This window comes from Falco biarmicus, chromosome 11 (assembly GCF_023638135.1).
Source record: "Falco biarmicus isolate bFalBia1 chromosome 11, bFalBia1.pri, whole genome shotgun sequence".
NCBI classification, from domain to species: Eukaryota; Metazoa; Chordata; class Aves; order Falconiformes; family Falconidae; genus Falco; species Falco biarmicus.
Window position 1 is genome coordinate 9478866 of NC_079298.1, and position 21236 is coordinate 9500101.

Here is a 21236-nt window from a genome sequence, read left to right on the forward strand (position 1 = left end):
GAACAAACCTAGGAGCACAAATGCAGGAGTCCTGGAAGTCTAAGGGAAGTCCTACTTAACTTGAGCGTTTATTTAGTTCAGGTTGACTACAGTAGGGTATTGTCTACCATCAGGTGAAGAACAACGGTCCTTTCAGCATGCTTGAGAGTGCAGACAAGATACAATTCCTCAGTATCAGAAAAGATAACTAGCAAAGGGTCAATGTAAAAATGCAGTTCATTGCAATGAAAGAGAGAGGCAGAATAAGTGAGAGTAGCCTCTTATACTAGTGATAAGGATTGGTCCAGGCTTACTTTTTAACTGTGTCAAAGAGTAACTGCTCTTGATTTTTATTGTTAATGCTGTCATTGCAATAACATGCTAGAAATAAACTGCTTTATTTATTTATTGGTAAGGAAAGAGATTTACCTGCCACGTGATATACTGCTGTTTTCATGCCAGTACAAAGACTGCATCAGAAATCCCAGCCATCTGATTAATATCTGGAATTAGAGGAAAGGCACCTAATGGAAACTTGTTTCTTGACTTTCTGTCCTAGGAGAAGTGCTGTAAAGTGCATGACATCCTGATTTTATTTTAAATACTTTTATTTGAAAATGAAAGCACTCCAATGGCTGTGGTCCAGTTCCCCAGAAAAGAGGGCCCGTGGCAGAGTGTCCATTGCTGGCACAGGCAGCCCTGCTCTGCCACCTCCCTGGGAAGGAAAGCAGAGAGGCCAAAGCTGTTGATCTGACTAAGCAGCTTGACATAGTTTTTCCAGCCCTAATCTGGCAAACGTGCCTCTAAATGTTTGATGAGACAGAATAGAGAAGAATACATTGTCCTGTGCGAAGATGGCTTAATATATACTTTTTTCAGCCAAAACTTCCCATTTCAACAAAGGAAATCAGAGGAAGCCCAGGGAGGACCATGTGAAAACAGAATTCACCCACGGGCCCAACTCAGTAAAAAGGCTTTTGGTGCAACCAGACAACTCAGCCCACTTCCCAGCACCTCATCTAGCAGCGGGCCTCAAATGCCTTTCACTGCCATAATTCTCTTAGATTTCCAAGGCATAAACCACCAGGTCTCATTTGCACAATCTGCCATTTCCTCTTTGCATTAAAACTCTGAGCTGCCCTCGTCAGGTCAGCACTGCAGTATCACCCTCTCCAGAAGGACTTCGGTCATATATATAACTGAATTAATATTCACTTCATCCCGTATGTCGCAAAGTTTACAATTTAAAATACCAAATACCAGCTTGGTGGCTCCAGCAAATCCTAGGAAGCATCGCCAGAATCTCTGTAGCTCCTAACCACTTTGCTCTGGGCCCCCCAGGTACAGCAGTGCTCCTAGGGCGCATCTCCGCCTGTGAGCTGCCCCGTCGCACGTTACAGACTGATGGCCCCAGTCAGAGCGCCAGGGTTAACAGACCATAGTTTCCATTAGTTCAACTTCATGATTTATTGATGCAGCCTAATGAAAAGGAAAGCTGCAGAAACACATTTTATTGTTGACTCAAAAGAGAAATCAATACGTTCGTATATATTAGAGGGAGTAATCTCCATTAAAAAGCAAAGGGGTGAGACAACTATGTTCTTCATACTTGCTAGGACCCCATGGCTTTTAACATGTGTTAGTTTCTGCCTTAAGCCTCTCCCTCAAAAGCTGATGGGCTCACACAAGTGATCAGCCCCATCCACCTGCCCTTACTGACCCGTGGAAACCCACAGCTGATTTCCAGACCCTGCTGGGGAGGCACCTTCCCCAAAAATACCTGGAGGAACTGCCAGGAAGAGGAAGATTCATAAAGATTTTTTTTCCTGTGAATGGTCCAGAGTGATCAGAAGATATAGTGAGATTCAATTTGACCATACTGGCACAGTACATGCTTGCATTTGCTCACTTAAGAAAATAAAATTACATTGATGGGGCTTGTGGTTCCTCTGAATGCCAGGAAATTGAATGGGGCCAGTTCAGATCAAATGAATGATTTTAAGTGCAGTGCTTTGTGCAGGTGTCCTTGTTAAAAAAAAACAACAAAAACCAAACCAAAAAAACCCGCCAAACCAAAAGAAACATTGTGAGTCATTAACAGCCTCTTTGTCTCGTGATCGCTTGTGGTTTATTTTACTGAATGAAAATTTATTGGGACATCACTACAAGCAATTTCACTGTTCTCCTTCAGGAACCAAAAAATACGAAGCATTAAACTGGTGCGAGCAAAAAATCCACCAGAGAAGGCAGCAGACATCATAGAGTCCAAAACTGGCACATACCACCCTGGCTTCAGGAGGCCAGGGAGTGCAGATTTGCATGGTTGCAGTCTCCCTCAAACTGCTGTTCATTATAAAGCCTTTTTCTACGGCAAAATCCACCAAAAGAAGTGAACTGTGATGTTTGCTGCAGTAGCTACATGAGAAAATGGTATATTTTCTTACTGAAAACAAGAAACTCTCAAACAGCTCTGGTCACACGTTGCGTTTTGCACCTTCAACGGCTGTGGCTGCAGGATTACAGGACTAATAGTAAGTGTGGTGGAGACAGGAACATTGAGAAAAAGCACTTACCTAATACCAGCAGCAAAATCACCAGCAGACTCACTGCCAAGCTCATAATGAGCTGGAAGCCCCAATGCTACAAAGGTGTAAGCACAACTGCCGTTTCTCATGGTACGTGATCTACGAAGTATCATGGCAGCCCTGAAAAGATAAGAAGTAGGAATGTCTTAACTAAGGAATGCAAAGTGTTAAGAGAAGACTTGAAGAAGGCAGGTCTACCTACCATGTCAAAGCAATATTTGTACATTTGCTAATATCTCAGAGAAAAGACTCTGGGGAGGAAAATCTTCTGTAGTCAGGTAGCTGCTCCAGGGAACCTGGAGTACAAACATGGACTGACGATCACAGCAGAGGGCAGGATCCTCAGCACCACTTTGAGCTGTGGAAATAGTTACTAGAATCTGGCCTCAACTCCTGCTTACCTTATAGCTTGTGGTACTTGGGAAGAAAATCCTGAAAAACTTGTTAAAACCAGGGACAACTAACTACAGATGATGTGCTTTGTTTCCTTTGATCTGTCTTTAGCTTTGGTTCCTATATGCCAATGAAATTTTTAAGCCTCTACTTTGATAAAACACACCAGATTACCCTTACACTCACTGGTGCACTGACAAAGCAGCTGCAGAACTACAAGGTGTGCACTGGCTTGTCGGACAAGGCCAAGGCTCACAAAGATCCTCCTGCTTGGGATGCCGGGCATACCCACAGTGCCTGTTGAAAACACGCCAGGACCACATCTGCTGTCAATATGGGGTCACTCACGGCAAGCAGCCTGCCCAGGAGTGAGGATTTGTACTTCTGAGTCAGAACTCGCCTGCCTCCACTGCCCTGCTGAAGCACTTTTTGGTTTAGTGTTAACTGCCTCTAAACTCTTATCAGGGTCTCTTTCACCCACTAGTACATGCTGCCTTGGCAAATAAGCTCTGGTGACATCTTTGCTGCGTGTTTGGCCCCAAGTGCAGCTGTGCTATTCACAAGCTAAACCACAAGATGCTGCAGCACCGCCCTTCATACAAAAAGGAGGTAAACTCATGTGGTTACACTCATAGCTCAACCTGCAGAGTAGACATCACTAAGTATATAAACACATTTTTCATTATATACCCTGTATAAAAAGATCTAATTGAATGTGCTTTATCTGAAATCAGTTTTTACTCCCTCTCTGCAAACTCAGTGGAAGTCAAGATAAGCCCATCTGTTTTAATCCCCAAGACTAATGCTGCTTCCTCTCTTTCATTAACATGAGTTTATCCTGCTCTCCCTTGAATGGGAAACGCAGCAACCTTGAAGTTTGATTAGTGGTAATCAGAAAACATCTATACCTGCATGTAGGCAGCGGGAGGCTTTTCAGTTAAAAATGGATTTTGAGAACATAATGTCTCTGTCTTGAAAGGACAAATGCATCTTTCAAGGAATACCAGCTATAACATGCATTTATGTATTGTGTCCCTTCAAGTATAGTAATGCTATCAGAGAATAAAGTAACTTAATTGTTGAAGGGATTAATTTCTGCCCTTTGGAACTAAATATATTCAATATCACTGAAGAAGTACTGGAGAGTTTTTCAAAGGTTGGATGATAGAACAACCAGTGTTTACCATCTGTACAAAAACAGGGCCCTTTTTTCTTGCTCAGTTTAGGTTTAAAACACAGGTCCAAGACCTGTGGTGCGGGCACCTGCACCCGACACAAAAGCAGCCCAGAAAGTTCTGAAGCAGGGCTGTGCATGGAGGAGCAGGATGATTAGTTCTGAAGAAAGCAGAACGGCAAGGAAGCGGTGCCTAACTGAGATAAGTTATTTATATTAATTCCGTTTCCAAGTCTTTAATGCCTGTTGAAATAAAACATTTGGAAGAAAAATCCTCGCTGATGGTTTAACTTTCTCACCTTTCGGTTAATTTCTAAAGATGTTTTTGCTCCTCGTTTGTCAAGTTCTCAGTAAAGTCAGAGGAAGGCAAGATTTAATATTCTGTTGCACTTAAATGTAAACTGCAAGCAGAATTATAAACAACATCTACAGGCCTCTTGCATATGCTATAAAAAGCTCAGAAAAGTACATCTATGCACTTCTTTTTCCTTTTCATACTGTCTTGCATCTTTCTGCTTCTATTACCCTAAATAGAAAGATAATAGTATTAATCTATTCCCTGGGGCTCTTGTGAAGATTCATCAGTTAATATTTATGCAGCAAAATGGAGTAAGTGCTGTATAAGTGCTAAGCATAATTGTTGTTCTCTCTCTCTTCATTAGTACATCATGTACATACCAAACAGACCAGATAAGCAGAGAAATTAACTGTCCTCGATGTAAAACAACTGAGAAAGGTAACATGACTGGTACAGAGCCACTAATTACAAACGTTTGCTAGGGGTTATGTCTGTATCTAAGAAAATGACCCACTAAGTTTCAAAGAATTAAATATATTTCTTTACTTATTTGAGCAAGTTCTGTCTGCAGCAAAGAAGCTCTGAGAATATGTCCAAATTAAATATGCTGCACATTTCCATGTGAGTTGTGCTTTGGAAACCACACATATAGTAAGAAGCCCAGGAAATAAATGAGATCTGCAAAGATTCACTCAGAAGGTTTCCAGATTTTAGAATGCAAAACCTACTTGCTGCTTCAGTTGAATTCCTGTTTCAGAAGCTGCTGTGGGAGAGGACAGCCATGGAGGAGTTGGAGGGACAGCTCTGCTCTAGAGCTTTGTGCCGGGAAACACTCTGTGCTGGAAGAGGAAAAATGGTGGGAAGAAAAGTTAAAACCAGAACAAAGACAAATTTCAGAAAAGATGCCTGGCGGATGCCATCGTAGCTGTGGGTGTAAGAGCAGAGGTGAGCAGCGGCGCACCCTTTTCAGTCAGGTGAGCCCTCCACCTCCCAGGCTCACACCAGCACGGAGCCGAGGTGTGCAGTGCCCACGGGACACAGCACCCATGGCATGTGGATCCCCTCACCCCACGGCTCCTGGCAAAAAGAGGAGGCCCAGGAGCCCCCTGCACCAGGAAACCCAATCTCTGCTCTCTCTATCCCACCTTCACCTAAATGCTGACTGCCCCCCTCCCTTTTTTTTCATTACCAACAAAAAACCCCTTGATTGGCCCAACTTCTACCCACAATGTGATCATGTTTCTCTTCAGGGTAGATCTGTAAAATGTAGTATGCTGATCTGGCAACGTTTTACACTTGAGCACACAAAGCCGGTGCAGTGCAAAGTACCTCTCTCAGCTTCAAGACACGCTCTGTCTTGGAGTTTTGTCCTGATCTGGAAAACTCTGAGTCCAATTTGCCTGCAGAAGCCCCTGCTCCTGCAACAGCTGAGGGAGAGCCATGCACCCTTCTCGAGCTAAACCGGAGCACGTTGCAGCAGTGCCAGGTGCTGCACAGCCCTCTTGGTTTGCAACTGCCTCCATCTTTGCAACTACTATAGTAACTAATCCCCATTTCCACAGGTTTTTGATGCAGGAATTGAGATTAGTCCCAGCATCACTGGGACTTTTCATTTGTCCATCTCAAAGCACAGCTGGTGGTTGTGTTTCTACACCTGTCCAGAATACCTTGGCCTTTGCTTTTGGAACAGCTTGCCTTCACTTAGGAATTTTTCATGATGCAGCACAGTATTATTTCCTAGATAAGGCTGGCATGAACAGCGCACAAATACTTAAGCTGAAGTGGTCTAACAGAAATAGGCTTTTTATGCTGTATCACAGTCTGACATAGAAAATTGCCGCATTTCTCTTATGAAAATGTTGCAGGGCTGCTGTCTGCTCAACCATGCATCAGTGCCCAGCTGGGTACATCAGCAAAGGTGCAAGGGAAAAAGGGAACTTCCAGAGGTTCTTGCAATCAAACCCCCTAGTTTGGGAAATCAAACACACATATGAGACTAAAACCAGGCTATGGAACCTGTTTTGCTTTTCTTTTCCAGGAGTAACAACTTCATAATAGCATCCTGCTGGACACAGCCTTCAGTTGAGGGGAGGTGACTTTTATTCCAGCTTATGCAGACAGGGAGTTGAAGCACCCTTCTATGGAAACCCCACAGCCATTTAAGAGCGGGTTTACTCAAGGGACTAATCCCCCCGTAACTGCTGGCTGGAGAGACTGAGCCCTCTGCACAAGCAGCTCTTCCCTGCATCTCTCTACATCACAACACCCTCCTGTCCCACTCTTCCAACCTCCAGCTAAAGCTGCTTCCTCCCAGGATGAACGTGCAGTGGATGACTTGAAAAATGGCAAAACTGAAGGACATCAAGGTGTACCAATTCTGTGGTGTTATGTGGATCAAGTTGCACCTCCCAAACAAACCGATTAAAAGTGTGCAACCATGGAAGGAATAAAGATTATGGAAGAAAATCAACTTCTCACAGCACCTGGAATTTAGGGATTTTGCCTTCCAGTTGGCCAAACTGGGCCCCTGTTTTACTAAGTTACAGTATTTTATTTAATACTGTAGTAAAGCCTAAGACTCCTTCTCACTCACTGTCAACCTATGGTTCTGGGTACTGCAGAGACTCAGTGAAGAGTTTGTCCTGCATAAAACATTTGCCCTTTGGGCATGCCAAGATGGGACATCTCAATGCTAAGGAAGGATCTATCAGTAAGAGAATGCTTGAAATGCGATGTGCCTGTACATGCATACACCGGCTCTCCAGGAAGGTTTTAAATAATAGTGTTTCTCATGCACAGCATTCTCCAGCAGAAAGTTCCTTTTGTCCATTATCACAGATATAAAAATGGTCATTACATTAGGTAAGGGAAACAGGAAAGGGATGCAAAAGACTGTTTTCTGGCATAAATCAGCTCCCCAAAGGCAGTAACTTCTTCCAAGTAAGTCCCCCAGGACTCCTCTCTGAGGCAGTTCTGTTGGGGCTAATGGCACCTGCCTTCAGAGCCAGACTCCTGGAGAATATGAAGTACTGATCTCAGAGAGCACAGCCACTACTGTGTCCCTGCTGAGAAGCAGTAATGGTAAGCTCTCTGCTACAGCACTATGGTGTCTTAATTCTGCACTTAAAAATTATTAAAAACTCTGTAATGAGATTCCGTTTGGGGAAGTTTGGCTTTGTCTCTCCTCAGAATGCTCTGTGGAGCTGCCAGACAGCTGTGAGTGGTCAAACTGCTGAAAACCTGCCTGCTCCAAGCCAGCACTGGCAGGTAAGCAGTCCTAACGGGCAGGGTGCATGTCACTGGAGGAAGAAAAAGATCCTTCAGAGTATAAATTGTATTAAAGTGTGCCAAGGGAAATACAGGCTTTTCACGTTTGCAGAGGCCTGACAATCATGACGTGGCTTTGTTTCCCATATCTACTACAGATGTCTTATATGGTTCTTGGGGGTGTTGGTGGATGAGAAGTTCAACATGGCCCAGCAATGTGTGCTCACAGCCCAGCAAGGCAACCGTATCCTGGGCTGCATCACAAGTGTGGTAGTACCTCCCCTCTACTCCACTGACATGAGACCCCATCTGAAGTGCTGTGTTTGGTTCTGGGGCCCCCAACATAAGAGGGACATGGACCTGTTGGAGCGAGTCCAGAGAAGGGCCACGAAGATGATCAGAGGGCTGGAGCAGCTCTCCTGTGCAGCCAGGCTGAGAGAGTTGGGGTTGTTCAGCCTGGAGAAGAGAAGGCTCCAAGGACACCTTAGAGCAGCCACCCAGCACCTAAAGGGGGCTACAAGAAACCTGGAGAGGGACATTTTACAAGGGCATGTAGCGACAGAACAAGGGGAAACGGCTTCAAACTGAAAGAGGGGAGATTTAGATTAAAGAAGAAATTGTTTACTGTGAGGGTGGCAAGACATGGCGAGAAGCTGTGGATGCATTAACTGCTCTCTCCCTCACACTGATACTCTCGCTGCTTCCTCCTGCATGCAATTTTCCTGTTACACAACACCAGGATTTTGGATTATAACAGAACTGCATCATCTGTGAGGAGATGCTGGACTTCAAAGCAGAAGTGGACATGCCCTTCAGAGCAATAAGGTTTTACAGTGATAACCTGTTCCATTAGCTCAGATTTCATCGCAATGCGATTACCCTTGTTCACGAAGCTGCCTGTTTTAGATTAGGCTTTATGTTAAACCCATGACCACTTCCGTTCTGGAGCTTTAGAAAATAATTTGCATGCTTCAGATTGTGAATTATTGAAGACAAATTGATAGTTTAAGTAAGGGTCCATAAACTATTTTATACAGTGGATGCTGATCCCCCCACCTCATTCCAGTCCAGTCTCTGACCTAAGGTAATCTGGCTCCCAGACTGTGCTTCAAGTCAGAATTCAGCCTTCAGAAAAGACAAACTCAATGCATTGTAAATGTAAGAGTCAAATCTGGCTGGGGAGAAAGCTCATGCCAGCTACCAATCTTTAATTCTGTTATATTACTAGCCTGTGTCCTACAAAATCCAAGCCAGATGTGTTTATTAATAACAAAGATTTTCTCTCGAGGAATATCTGGCTACCTGATGGAGTCTAATTAACCCTGACACAGACAGCTGCCATAAAGAGCATTGAACCATTTCTTGTTCTCATCATTTGCATTTCAGGAATGTCCTAAAGGAAGAGGAGGAAGGATTCACGGCAAATGCTGTCCATTAATTTGCCTGATCTTTTCCTTTCAAGAGAAATAATCACCAACAAGCAGCAGTGAAAACTGCAGATGGCAAGTGAGAATAAGTATAACGTGCAGCTATAAAATAAAATGTCCATTTGCCACAGACAAGAGCTAGTAAAAGAAACTCAGTGAAGCAGGCCAGTTTCGCCCAAAGGTTTTGTTCTGATCAATATGGTCAGAATCTGACTGTCAGGAGACAAAATGTTCGCTTTTTGAGCAGGCCATTACATTGCTTTTTACACACTTTACATTTCAGAACAATTCCTTAAAGCAGATGTTGTTTTCTGGCTGCTTTGAACACTTCTGGGGTGTTAAAAACATTTCCAGGTATGAGGAGAGACACTTCATAGGTAAAGGATAATAGCAATTCTTAAAAAGCAAGTTTGTCTTGACTTTTCATGTTCCTAGTAAAGTAACTGGTTTGGGCTTTGTTTGTTTGCTTTTAGTACAGGTTTCTGTAATGAAAAAATGGTTTAGTGCATTTCTTCCATTCAGACTAGGCAAAAAACAATTAATCAATGCAATGTCTGAATCACGTTCCACTAAAATAGCCATCTACAGTTTGTATGAACATTTCAACCTTTCTGAGCATGAAGCACCTCCTTATACAACAGATTTTCATTATACTCTAACATGCAGTGATGCCATCCCACAGCTCTGCTGGGATGTCACAAACAGCTTGTAGTTTAAATGTTAAATGCCTCCCCCTGCTACTCTGTTAGAGATGCACCCATGTACCACAGCTACCTCCCTCCTGGCACCGCAAATGTTTGATAGCTTTGTTGGAGAACAGTAGGAGCAAGGAGAGCACCATGAGGCAGTTACCAGCAGCTTTCATGATGAGTAATTTTGGATCCTTGCTTACTCATATCAGTACCAATAGATGTTTGCTTGTTTGTTCTTCTGCTGATTTCAGTGATGTAGGATCATACAGTATATTTATCAAAGTGTGAGTTGATCTGCATTTTATCTTTTTCATAAACATCTGTGGGAACTGTGAGAGTTGGACAAAATCCTTACGCACCTCTCTGCTTTTCAGTGTTTACTTATTGTTAACGGTAAGCACACTGCAGTCTTACCATTTGGGATTCATCTCACCTGCCTATAAATAATCTGAAAGGCAGGCCTCTGCTCCAAGATAGCCACCTGGGTCCCTTCCAACAGCAAATGGCAGGAACACATGTTGCTACAGGGTGAAATAGCTCTTCTGGGGCCGGGATGAATTGGCAAGTGCTGGTTGCTGTCTATCATTTCCATTGGCTACACCAGAAGTGTGGACAAATAGCTGAAACTTTTAGATAGTTAAAATAAGCGTAGACAAATCTACCCTTTGGAGCTGTATCTGTTTTACTTTGCTTTTAAAAGGTCTGCTTGGTGTTACAATACATAAGCAAGATTCTTGCTTTCAGGACAAAGCCAGGAAGATTAAAGAAACTTCCTTCCCCCATTGGCACATTGTTACTCTTTCCTAGCCATCTACTACTATTTTTTTAACCTCCTTCCTGCAAAGCACCTGGTAGCAGGCACTCTGAAGTAGCTGCTGGATTGAAATGAACCTTTGCACAGGTTCAAGATGGAAATTCAGCCATTCTGAATTCAGCGATTTTGATGTTTTAAATTAATACTAAATCATGCAGAGGCACACTGCTGGAAATTTTACATTTATCTATTCCTTGCCCTTCCTCACTTACTAGCCTGAAAGAACATCTTCTGATCCACCAGCCTACACTGCACAGAACCAGTGTGAAACTTGTGGGCTGTTTGTTCCCTTTACTGGCTTTTGCTTTTAAAAAGAGAAACGTATGCAACCCTCTTCTATCTAGTGCTCTGTTTTTGTGACGATCCATGCCAAACCTGAACTAGAACTGCAAACTCAAAGGGGGTCCTATCAATTAACATCATTGCTAACAATTAGGCAATGAAGGAGAAAAACCCTAGTCTTTTAAAAACAAGAGGCTAATTGTAGCAGTAGTTGTTAACTACAATTAATTTGCAGGACTCTCAGAGGAATCCATCATGGAAAGCCATATGTTACAATCCACATCTGATGCTGGGAGAGATGCTGCCTATTACACATAATTGCTGTGTTGTAACTATTTTGCTTTACAGCAGGGTTTGAGTTGGGCAATGGTTTGGGTGGGTTTTTTGCTAATGTAAACTTAAAACTAGGCTAGTTCATATTTTAAGGGGTTTTTTATCCTCGAATATTGTATGATTACCTCTAATTCTCTTGGAGGCAGACAGCACCTGTGCATGCCAGGGCTGTTCTCTGCTGGAGAGCAGTGACAGTCAAAACTGCTCAAGTGTTTTACTGGCTTCCCAGTGAACTGTGTGATTTAAAAAGTAATCCAAGAGGAATTACAGGGAATTAAAAGATCACTGAGGCTGACAGCTCCACCAGGCCAACTTGTGGAAATCATTACAAAAATCTGAATCAACAAGTCTATGGACAAACATGGTTGAGCAGGAGACTGTCAGTGTAGCCCTTGTACAGAGAAGTCTTCCCCCAGATCCGTGCAAGTTCCTGGGAGACAAACTGTGGCAAAGCATCTAGTAATCATCTTCTTACCCAGCCTCATGAGTAATGTGAAAAACAGTCCTGGGTCTGTGGTGGAGGGGAGGGAGGACACACTGCTGAAGTACTGTGACTGGTGCAAGCATCAGAAGTAAGAAGGTGGTAAGACAAGGGGACCCAGAAGGGACTGGGAGCAGGATTGTATAACAAAGTTAACACGTGGACATGATGAAATAATTAAAAGTCATTGAAATCATGCTAAAGAAACTGGAATAGTGAACTTGGTTCTTGAGCTTCCTAATGTGTTCTTAACTATACCAGTATCACTGATACTCATATGCATAAAAGGATGCTTTTTTTATATAACAATAAATGATTTGTTAGCTAGCCTTCTCATCTGCTCCTTGGTAGTTTAGATTAATAGCATTTATGTCTTTTTTTTAAAGAAATAGTTATTGCATCTTTCCCATGGTGCCAAAAGAAAGATGCCTGTTGCTGTTCTTTATCCTAATACTATACTTTTTAAAAGTCTAAGCTGGTTTTTTTATTCACTTGAACAGAGAATATGAATAGCAAAAGTTAATTACATTTGCAGTGTATAAATAAAGATGACATCACTTTTGTGGTCTTGATATACATTTAGAGCATTTTTAAAATTCTCATATGCCCAAAATGTACATATACACATTGAGGATAAGTAGCTTGTTCAAAGGATAAACTACTTCATTATTATTTATACTGTTTGACTACTGAAATTATATGCTTTCTTCTCCTTCGATTAAGATTCTGGGTAATCTGAAAGGATCATAGCCAGATGTTAGTTCCTGTGGATGTAACTCACTAGTCATCCAGTTTTATAAGCAAGTTTCATGTGCCTTTTCCCTAGAGGATAAGAATTTTATGCCCAATGCTGAAGATGGTCGCATTTTTAGCATAACTTGCAACAGCTTGGTCTTATCATTGGAGGGTGCTGGTTCAGTCCCATAGGAGGACTGCACATGGTCCTTTAAATCATGTGGCAGATGCATTAAAATCCTACTAATTAGAGCTAATTTTAATAAATTCAGGAATAAAGTAGCCTACTCTCTGACTAGCCCTGCAATACTAGGTACAGTATCTTGCCAATTATTTGTGCTTCAAGTTCTTTATTTCATCCCAGTGATGCCGACCACAATGGCGATCGGACATCCCAGCAAACCTAGAGAATTTAGGCACCAAGAGCCAGTGGCCTGGTGTATTCGGGGAGGTAACTGGAGAGCAGCTGTCAGTGGTAAGCGTGTATGAGGTAATGGCAGTACCCAGGCTTTCAACTGGACGCCTTCTCTTACAATCCTTTGGCACATCAGAATGTGACCTTCTCAGCTTTTTCATCACCGGTAAAATGGAGAGATGATACAATTTGTTAATTGTCTGGTGAGAGGAAAAAACCTAACATTGCTACAATTTTGTTGAACAATTTGGTTTTCATGATCTACATATCTGGTTGCTAATTAGTTCACATTCCCAGCTGTCCTTCACATCCCCCATGACTAACCTCACACTAATAATTCAGCATCTTTTAAAATTTTACTTGAATAAAGCAATTTTTTTTCTCAACTAATTCTGATTGCCTCTAATTTGGAAGCCAGATATGACTTAGCACATCACTAATATCCCTCAACACTCTTCAGTTTTCATTTGGCCACCAGGGAATTCTTTAGTGGCTGAGTGTCAGGTTTTAATTACATGGCTTTGTTGGAAAAGCTGTTTTATTTCAGTCCTTTACCCTTCTGAGCCACATAAACAAAACCATAAAACTGAACAGCTATTTGAAAAATGGGTATTGGAAGACAACATGCACACAACGGCAAGTTCACATACTTTTTGTATCACTTAAAAATCACATGGTGCCTGAACTTGCAGCATTGTACTGTCCAAAATCACAAAACCATTAGGACTGTATTCCTGAGTTGTGCTGAGGGATTTTTCTCCCTCAGTTGTGCTGAGGATCAGTTTCTCTGATAATTGGCATGTATAATTAGGTTATGTTTTATTTAAAGAAAGCACCTAGCAAGATGAATTCTGACTCAAATCACATTAATTCACATTAAGCAGGACATTTAATCACATTTAGATATCTGGAGATGCAGCAAAGTGCTTAATTCACATGGTTTGCTGGAGAAGTAGGCTACAGTCTGTTTCATAAACCTAACTTCAACTTCCTTAAGACTGGTCCATCTTTCTTTTCTCCAGCTCTCTCCACAGCTCTCCCAGCCTGTGTTTCAGGCTGGCTGTGAGCCATATGGCTACGAAGGCACAGTCCCGAAGCTGAGCAAATGCAGTTACCAGCAGAGAGTCAGGGCTTTGCTAACCCACTGTTTGGAGATGGTACTTTTCTAGCAAGCACGGGGTAAGATCATGTCTGCTCATAAAGGCAGACCGTTAGTTAGATACCAAGGTAATGTAAATTATTGCATTAGAGCGAAACAGAGATTAAAAGCAAATCTGGCTTTAACGCTCTGTTTATGTGTTGTGCTGCTCGGGGCTTGGCAAATGTTCTCAGCCAGCAAACTCATGGGGAATCTTCTTAATCTGGCTATCAGGCCCTGGACCACAAATCATTGTACTAGAAATAACTAGCAGTGAAAAATACCAACGTTATTTGACATTGTAGAGCTCTTTCTCCAGAGAAAATACAATCACTACAAGGGGGAAACACAGCTTACGGATTTGGGATGTACTTGTGTCATGGCAAACTGAACTTGGGCTACCAAGTACCTACGGAAGATTTTAGTGATCCAACTTAGTGGGAGCTCCTTGTCATCTCCTTAGCCTGCTGTGCTGACTCCAGCCTCCAGCTATGGATTGTACTTCCCTGGAGTCCCTGAAGAACACTTCTGAATGTGGAAGCTAGGTGAGAAACAGGGCATCAGTTCTTACCAGTCTTTCATCTACACTTTCATCCCAGCTAGATGAAAGCATCTCTTGCTAGCAGTACCCCTGGGTATTTTCCAGTGCTGGTTTTCACTGGAGAGCACAAACAGAATAGAAAATGCCATCCATCTTTCCTATTACAAAGCAAGGACAGAATGTTTTTCAGTTTACTTATGTGAACAGCACAGCACCCTGGTAATTAGTAGTTTGGGGATTTCTCATTCTGCCAGGTTTAATGAATATTAGCAATGTTGAGGAATACTGCTGTGAATAGCTGAACACTGCTTTAGTTGTTTATCAATGAAAATTTTCAATCTAGGTCAGGCACAAGTGGATTTAAAAAAAAACAGTTTATGAAGCAGTACCGGGTAAAATACAAGCCTTGCTTAAAAACCAAAAGGAACATAGGGGAAAGCTATTATACACAGAATTAAATTAAATAATTTGATCTTTAGACATAATTTAATGCCTTTGTGAGGCATTCTATAACATTTTAGTACTGTTAATGCCACAGTATTTGATCAGTTTGCACAGTAACAATCATATGTTGACAGAGCAAACAATTTTGCCCTGTAATGTTTTCTCCTAATATTTTCTCCTAAATCTACATTCACATCTGCATTCTTTAAAGTCCTTAGATAGGAAAATAACAGAAACATAGTGGAGTATCTCAAGTGAAACCAAGCTGGTCCCAGTATTTACACGGCTTCAAGCTTTTTAAGCCAGGTGTTTTGCATTTTTGCCTACACCAAGTAGCAATCACAAATAAAAAGCAGCCCTAAGCCACCCCTAATAATACGACAAGATGCTTACAAAAATCATGATATTTTAAAATAACAGTTTATGTCTTTGAGGTTTGGCAGGGGGTAAGACTCTAGCATGCAGAATTGCAAGCCCTCCCCATGAAAAAGCAAGCAATATATTCTGTTTCGGTTTAGTGTTCAGAAAAATGTTCATTATTAAATCTGGGATTAAGGCCAGGTGTGGTCACAAATTTGGGAAGGTGAAGTAATTGTTACTTGCTGAAAATAATTGCTTTCTGTTATGATTACCATAGAAGTTAATGCAATTCCCTATAATATTCTTGGGAATAATAAAGTTATTAGAGGAGAACAGCAAACAAATACCTTTGTCTGCTCTAGAAAACAGATTAGTACCAAACCTGGTTTGTTATATGTCCAGCAGGAGAGCTACATTGTCCTTAGCACTTCACTTTCTTGCTTGTGAATGCTTGGCTTAGTCAAAGTTATGGGAGACAATTAGGTTGTTGTCACTTAGCAACCCTAATTGGGTCCAGGAGCAAAGCACTTTGGAGCAGACAGTACTTGACTACTAAACATTACCACTACTGCATACCTAGGTCCACCCACTTCTGTTTAAAAAAGACTGGGGCACAGAAGAACAAAGTACCTTTTAAAAGCGTTCACATTCCATTTTTCAAGCTACTAGTGGAGCTTTATCCTCCCCTGATTTCCCACCACCACATCACCCACACAGATGAGCTTTTGAAGAAATGTGCATATGAGGACAGCATCAGGCCCCTTCTGCTTACAGCTGTGACCTGACAAAAGCACTGTTGAATCACAGAGACAAAGTGGGAAGCTCAGGGCCACGCAGCATTGCCCAAGAGTGAGTAAGTGTGTATTTTCCTAGGAGTTTAAACACAGTCTCGAAAAATGTCTGACAATGTAACAGGAGCTCCCAATGGCAGCAGCAGCCCAGTGTGGCTGGTCTCAGAGCACTAACAGATGAGGACGCTTTTGCCCTGATATTCTAGCATCCAGCTAAACCTTTCAGTTCTGGAAGACCGAATAGATGTAGCTGAAAATACCAGTAAGCAAGAATTTCTCGTTACTTTTTGCTGCTGAAAACTGCTATGGAAAACAGAGGAAATTAATTTGGCTGGGGCATGTGATGCTTGCCTGGTAGTCCTAAGTATTCTGTTCAGCCTCAGTACACAGAAAAGAAAAATGTCTGCATATATTCAGTGAGGGTTCAGTCCTCTGCTTGTCACACTAGGCAGCAAGTCTGTGACTGGCTGGAGCATGCTGCGGCTGCTTGGGGAAGAACAGCTCTCTCTTGCCACACCACCTTGCCTGATCTCTGGCACCAGTGACCTGCTTACTGACCATTCCCCGGAGGTCCAGCTTTACAAAGATCATCTGCCAGTGATGCAGGTACGCAGCAAAAAGGGAGTCAACAGATACAAAATGGAACCTGCAGCTACAGGGCCTTGGCAGCTGAAGAGCAATTGCCTCCCCTCAAAACAGCTAAAGGCAGTAAGTGGACAGGATCCATAGGAAAATCCATTCTTTCCATTGTGATAGCAATATCACAGAAGTCTACATTTACTTGAATCCCTCATTGCACTATTTCTAACTCTGTCCAGCCAAGTTCCTGGTTACCTACCAGCTACATGTATGTTGTGTGTATTTTAATTCTTTACTACCCATCCACAGCTATTGTACCAAGCTGCCCTGTGCTGCTGGGGATCCTCCTCCACGCTGAGAGGCCTCTGCACTTCCATTAGCCATAGCCATGAAGCTCAGCATCTCCTTATGGAGCTAAGCATTCCTAAGTGTGGGAAAGAGCACAGAATCAACATAGCAGAAGTCTAAGAAATGCTTACAGCACTCTTAGGCTTCAGAATACGATGTTTAGAGCTCCTGGGAACTGCAGTCACAGCAGCAGCAGTGAGGTGAGAAGTGATCATCTTGATGTAAACAAGTGATATTCTGTAAAAATGCTAACACCGAGAGCTAGTGGCTACTTAGGGTTTCAAGGTTTCTATGTCTCAAGTTCTTGTGTTTTGAAGATGAAACTAGTACAAGATCCAACAACATTTTTGGTATATTCACATGTATTAATTATATTCTATAGAGAAATAAGATGACATTTAACTGCTTCTAATAATGTAACTGCACAATGAAACTATTCTATTTCCTTATGCTAAAATAAGAAACAAGGATTGTGATGATATTTTTGCTTTATTACGAGATACTATTATTTTTAAACGTGTTGTTCCTATTAGCAGAAAATCATGGATAACCATTGATCTAATTCTCAAGCTCAGTTTATGCTTAACAGTATGTTAAGTCTGCTCCTTAACTGCCAGAGAAATGTAGGCTCCTGGGTATTTCCTTCCAGCTCCTTTCTTCAGCATTTACAGCATTCCTGCCTCCTAAAAGCTCGTTCTATAAAAGGATGTTATGTGTCTCTGATACTGTGGGATCCTATTCTTCCCAGTCATTAGACTGGAAAACCTGTGTGTCATGCAAACATTTGCTAAAATATTCATATTCCAAACTGGCTTCAAGACGTTAAAAAACTCAGAAGAGCCTAGATTCTGGAAGTTACCAGGGTTTAGTCCAATATTTTCCAGTCAAACCCCAGAGTTCTGGGTACTGAACTGAACATAAGTGTTCCTGAAAGAGAAGAAAAATTGGAAAAGTGTAAATGAAGAGGAGGTATGAGACAGAAGCCAAAACTCCCAATACTTTTCCCTCAATCATCTTATGCTGTGAGACACAAAATCTGCACAAACACTGTTCCCTCCTTAGGCAGAAACAAGGAAGAATTTGAAATCTGTAAGGCTAAAACTAACTTTCCCAAATCTTTCTCTTACATTTCTGTTGCCGCATTAGACACTAGGAAAAGTACAGAAGTGTGTGAACGTTTGGATGTGAACACCTGACAATGTGTCATGCTGTCATGTGATCTGCCATTAAAAGCAAGTCACACGGGTGACTGTAATGCAAGCATTGTTGAGTACAATAGTGTGAGCTTTGGCAGTTGCAGGATAACAAGAAAGCAACCTGCGCTGAATTCTTCTACTACAGCGGCACATCTGCATCCCCTCTTGATCAGTAAGTCCTGGGTGGAGACTCTTTTTGCTTCACCTGGTCTTTCTTTTCTTCTTTCTTTCTGTGCTTTTCAAATAGCACTTGAAAACTGATGGTGTACCTGGCTGGTATAGTGCCTCACAACTTTGTCTCAGGCAAGCCTGAGCAACAGAATGTTTTGCAGATTATGACAGAGCTGGACCTGGCTGTCTACCGCTCAGTGTCCTTGACAGGACATACCGACACAATGTAACAGACTTTATCCCTAGTGTAAATAACCAGACAGACCAATGCCTTCCACAGGCTTTCTATTATCTGATATATGCTGTAGAAAGATTCCTTTCTGACTCCATCCTTTCCTACTGTGCATGCCTGTTACTCCTCTACTTCCCTTTTCCTGTATGTTACTGTGTGGGATTAGCAACGGATGCTGAGCACTGTTCAGATACAGCCTGATGATCTGCCAGTGAATTCCTTCTATGGGTGTTTGAATTCCCTGAGTGTAACTTCCAGATTTAACTTCGTCCCATTATATCACTGAAACAGAGTTCTGCACTTTCATTATTCTCTGTCCTGGAGTATTTTATACTTCCTCATACTATTACAAAAAGACATGCAAGCAGCTGCACAAAGCATCATGTTCTGTGATGATTTTATTTTTGGCTGACCAATAATTAAGTTACCTGGCAAGTTAAAGTATTATTCCACATACTCTGTCTAACACTACAGAGTGACTGCTCAATACAACCACTTCTTTTTTATTATTATTTAAGATATTGTGGTATTCTGAAGAAGTCAGAAATTTACTTTATAGAAATGTTACTGCTACCACTGAGGACTCTTCAGCTCCTCGTATCACTTACTGTTGCCAAGATGATAAATATGAAACATTGTCTGCTGATAACTTGCAAGGAACATTATTTTCCTCAAGCAGAACAAGCTCTCCAGTTGTAATGTACTGGAGGGATCTTTATTCCAACTGCCACTCATTAATGTGCAACTCAACAGCAAAGTGAAGAATCAAAGCCAAAACCAAAAACCCAAAACCTCCTCAAAATTTGAAGGAAATCACTTGCATGTTACTCACTACTAAGGCTGGCATAGGTATGCTCCAACTTTATGGTCTTCCTGTTTTTTTCTCCACAGAGCAGATGACATTTATGCAAAAGGTATTTTCCACGACTGGGTGCTTTAAATCCATAAACTGAAGAAAGAATAATAAAAGACAATGGTGAATCATGACTTCTGAATGAAAAGTGGAATCAGAGGGAAAGGGGATGGAAGAAATCAGAGACTTCCCCCCCGAGTCCCAGAATGCCAGCCCCATCCTCTTCCACCTCCCTTTCATCACCCTCTCCACCGCCCAGGCCAAATTTCTGTCAATAATTAACACAAATTTTCACTCTGTTTTCCCATGAGTGACCTAGACTCCCTCCCCCACAAATGATCTGATCACTCCATCTTCAAAAAATGCAGTTAATACACCTGAAAATAGTCCATGATCATCTGCTACACGGTGTGCGCCAGCATGGTTCCTCTCTATAGGCCCTTCCTGGCTGGGTGCATTCCCAAGTATCTGGCTTCTTCCAAGCTCCAAGGTCTGCCAAGGCAGTGTGTATATCTCAGCTGGCCAAACACCAGGCCACGCCACTCAGACTCCTGGTTGCTTGAAGGTTTACAGCTACTTATTCTCCTTATAGTCTCATTCTTTCTACTTATTGCCTTAATTGCATTATTAATTGCCTTATTGCATTGGAGGTGGGGCTGTGATGCATATTTGGGATTCATATTCACATCTGAGAGGGAAAGGCTTCTATATCCGAAGTGGTAGTTTAACTCCATACGTGGCAGGTTAAGCTTTGAGAGAGGATTTGGTGTACAGTGAGAATTTCTTCCAGTCCCAGGTTTGCTGCTATTGAAAGGGACAGACATGCTTTGGTCTGCATTATGAGCAATTACTCTGCATCAGATGAAGTAAAAAAATGTTAGACAATTAAATAGGGTGGGGATTTTTAAGAATGAAGTCTTCACATTCTCAGACCAAACTCTCAGATTTCTTACCCAGAAAGAAATGAGATGACAAATGCAAGTTGCGCATACCATTTTTGTCTCTAATACAAAATGAACATCATTATTGTGTTGCCTTAGGCACATTTACCTCCACATTTTCTCAGTATGAATGCAGCTTAGATACAGGCAATGCTATGCAGGAGGTAGCATGCTACTTCTTGCTGACTGCTCTTTAGATCTCCATCCTGGAAAGGGCTCAGTGCTCTCGTTTCCATCTAGTTAATGAGAAGTGAAGTCACTTAACACGTTAAGAGACACTGCCTTCCAAACTCTGCTATAAAATCAGCCTGAGTGAATTCTGGCATTTTTTCTCCATCTAACCAAAATTAAAAAAATATTGCCAGGACACAATTGAAACTCAAGAGCTGCCAGAAGGAAGTTTGAGTGGATCTTATCCTGCCAGGGGCTGGGTTCAAAGCCTGGCACTTGTGGGATAAGAATTGGATACTCCCAGCAGTGGTTACGTCTATTCCCTCAGTTCCAGCACAAACCCAGGCATTTCCTTTCCATCTGTGCCCCTGACAGACCCACTTACACTGTAGTCATCAACATGGCCATAGTGTGCAGTTGTCAGACTCTGAGACTTGAAACAGTGGACAGGTGGACTGGGCTCAATTTTTCGTGATGCTGGTATCAAACAAGTGTCACACTGCTCCCACATTCTGCAGCTCTATTAAAGCTTTTGAAGAAGGGGTCAGTAGACATTCAGAGGACTGTAGGTTTCTTTCTTATTAGCTTCTTTCTTC

General features: G+C 42.0%; 1 long non-coding RNA gene across 1 annotated transcript; it reads right to left on the reverse strand.

Moving 5' to 3' along the window:
* Positions 1 to 407: 407 nt before the first annotated feature.
* Positions 408 to 19675, reverse strand: LOC130157097 (uncharacterized). The gene is made up of 4 exons (XR_008824697.1): positions 19508 to 19675; positions 5158 to 5268; positions 2553 to 2684; positions 408 to 482 (listed from the first exon to the last, which is right to left on the reverse strand). It is a non-coding gene; the product is annotated as an uncharacterized LOC130157097 (long non-coding RNA).
* Between the last annotated feature and the right edge of the window lie 1561 nt (positions 19676 to 21236).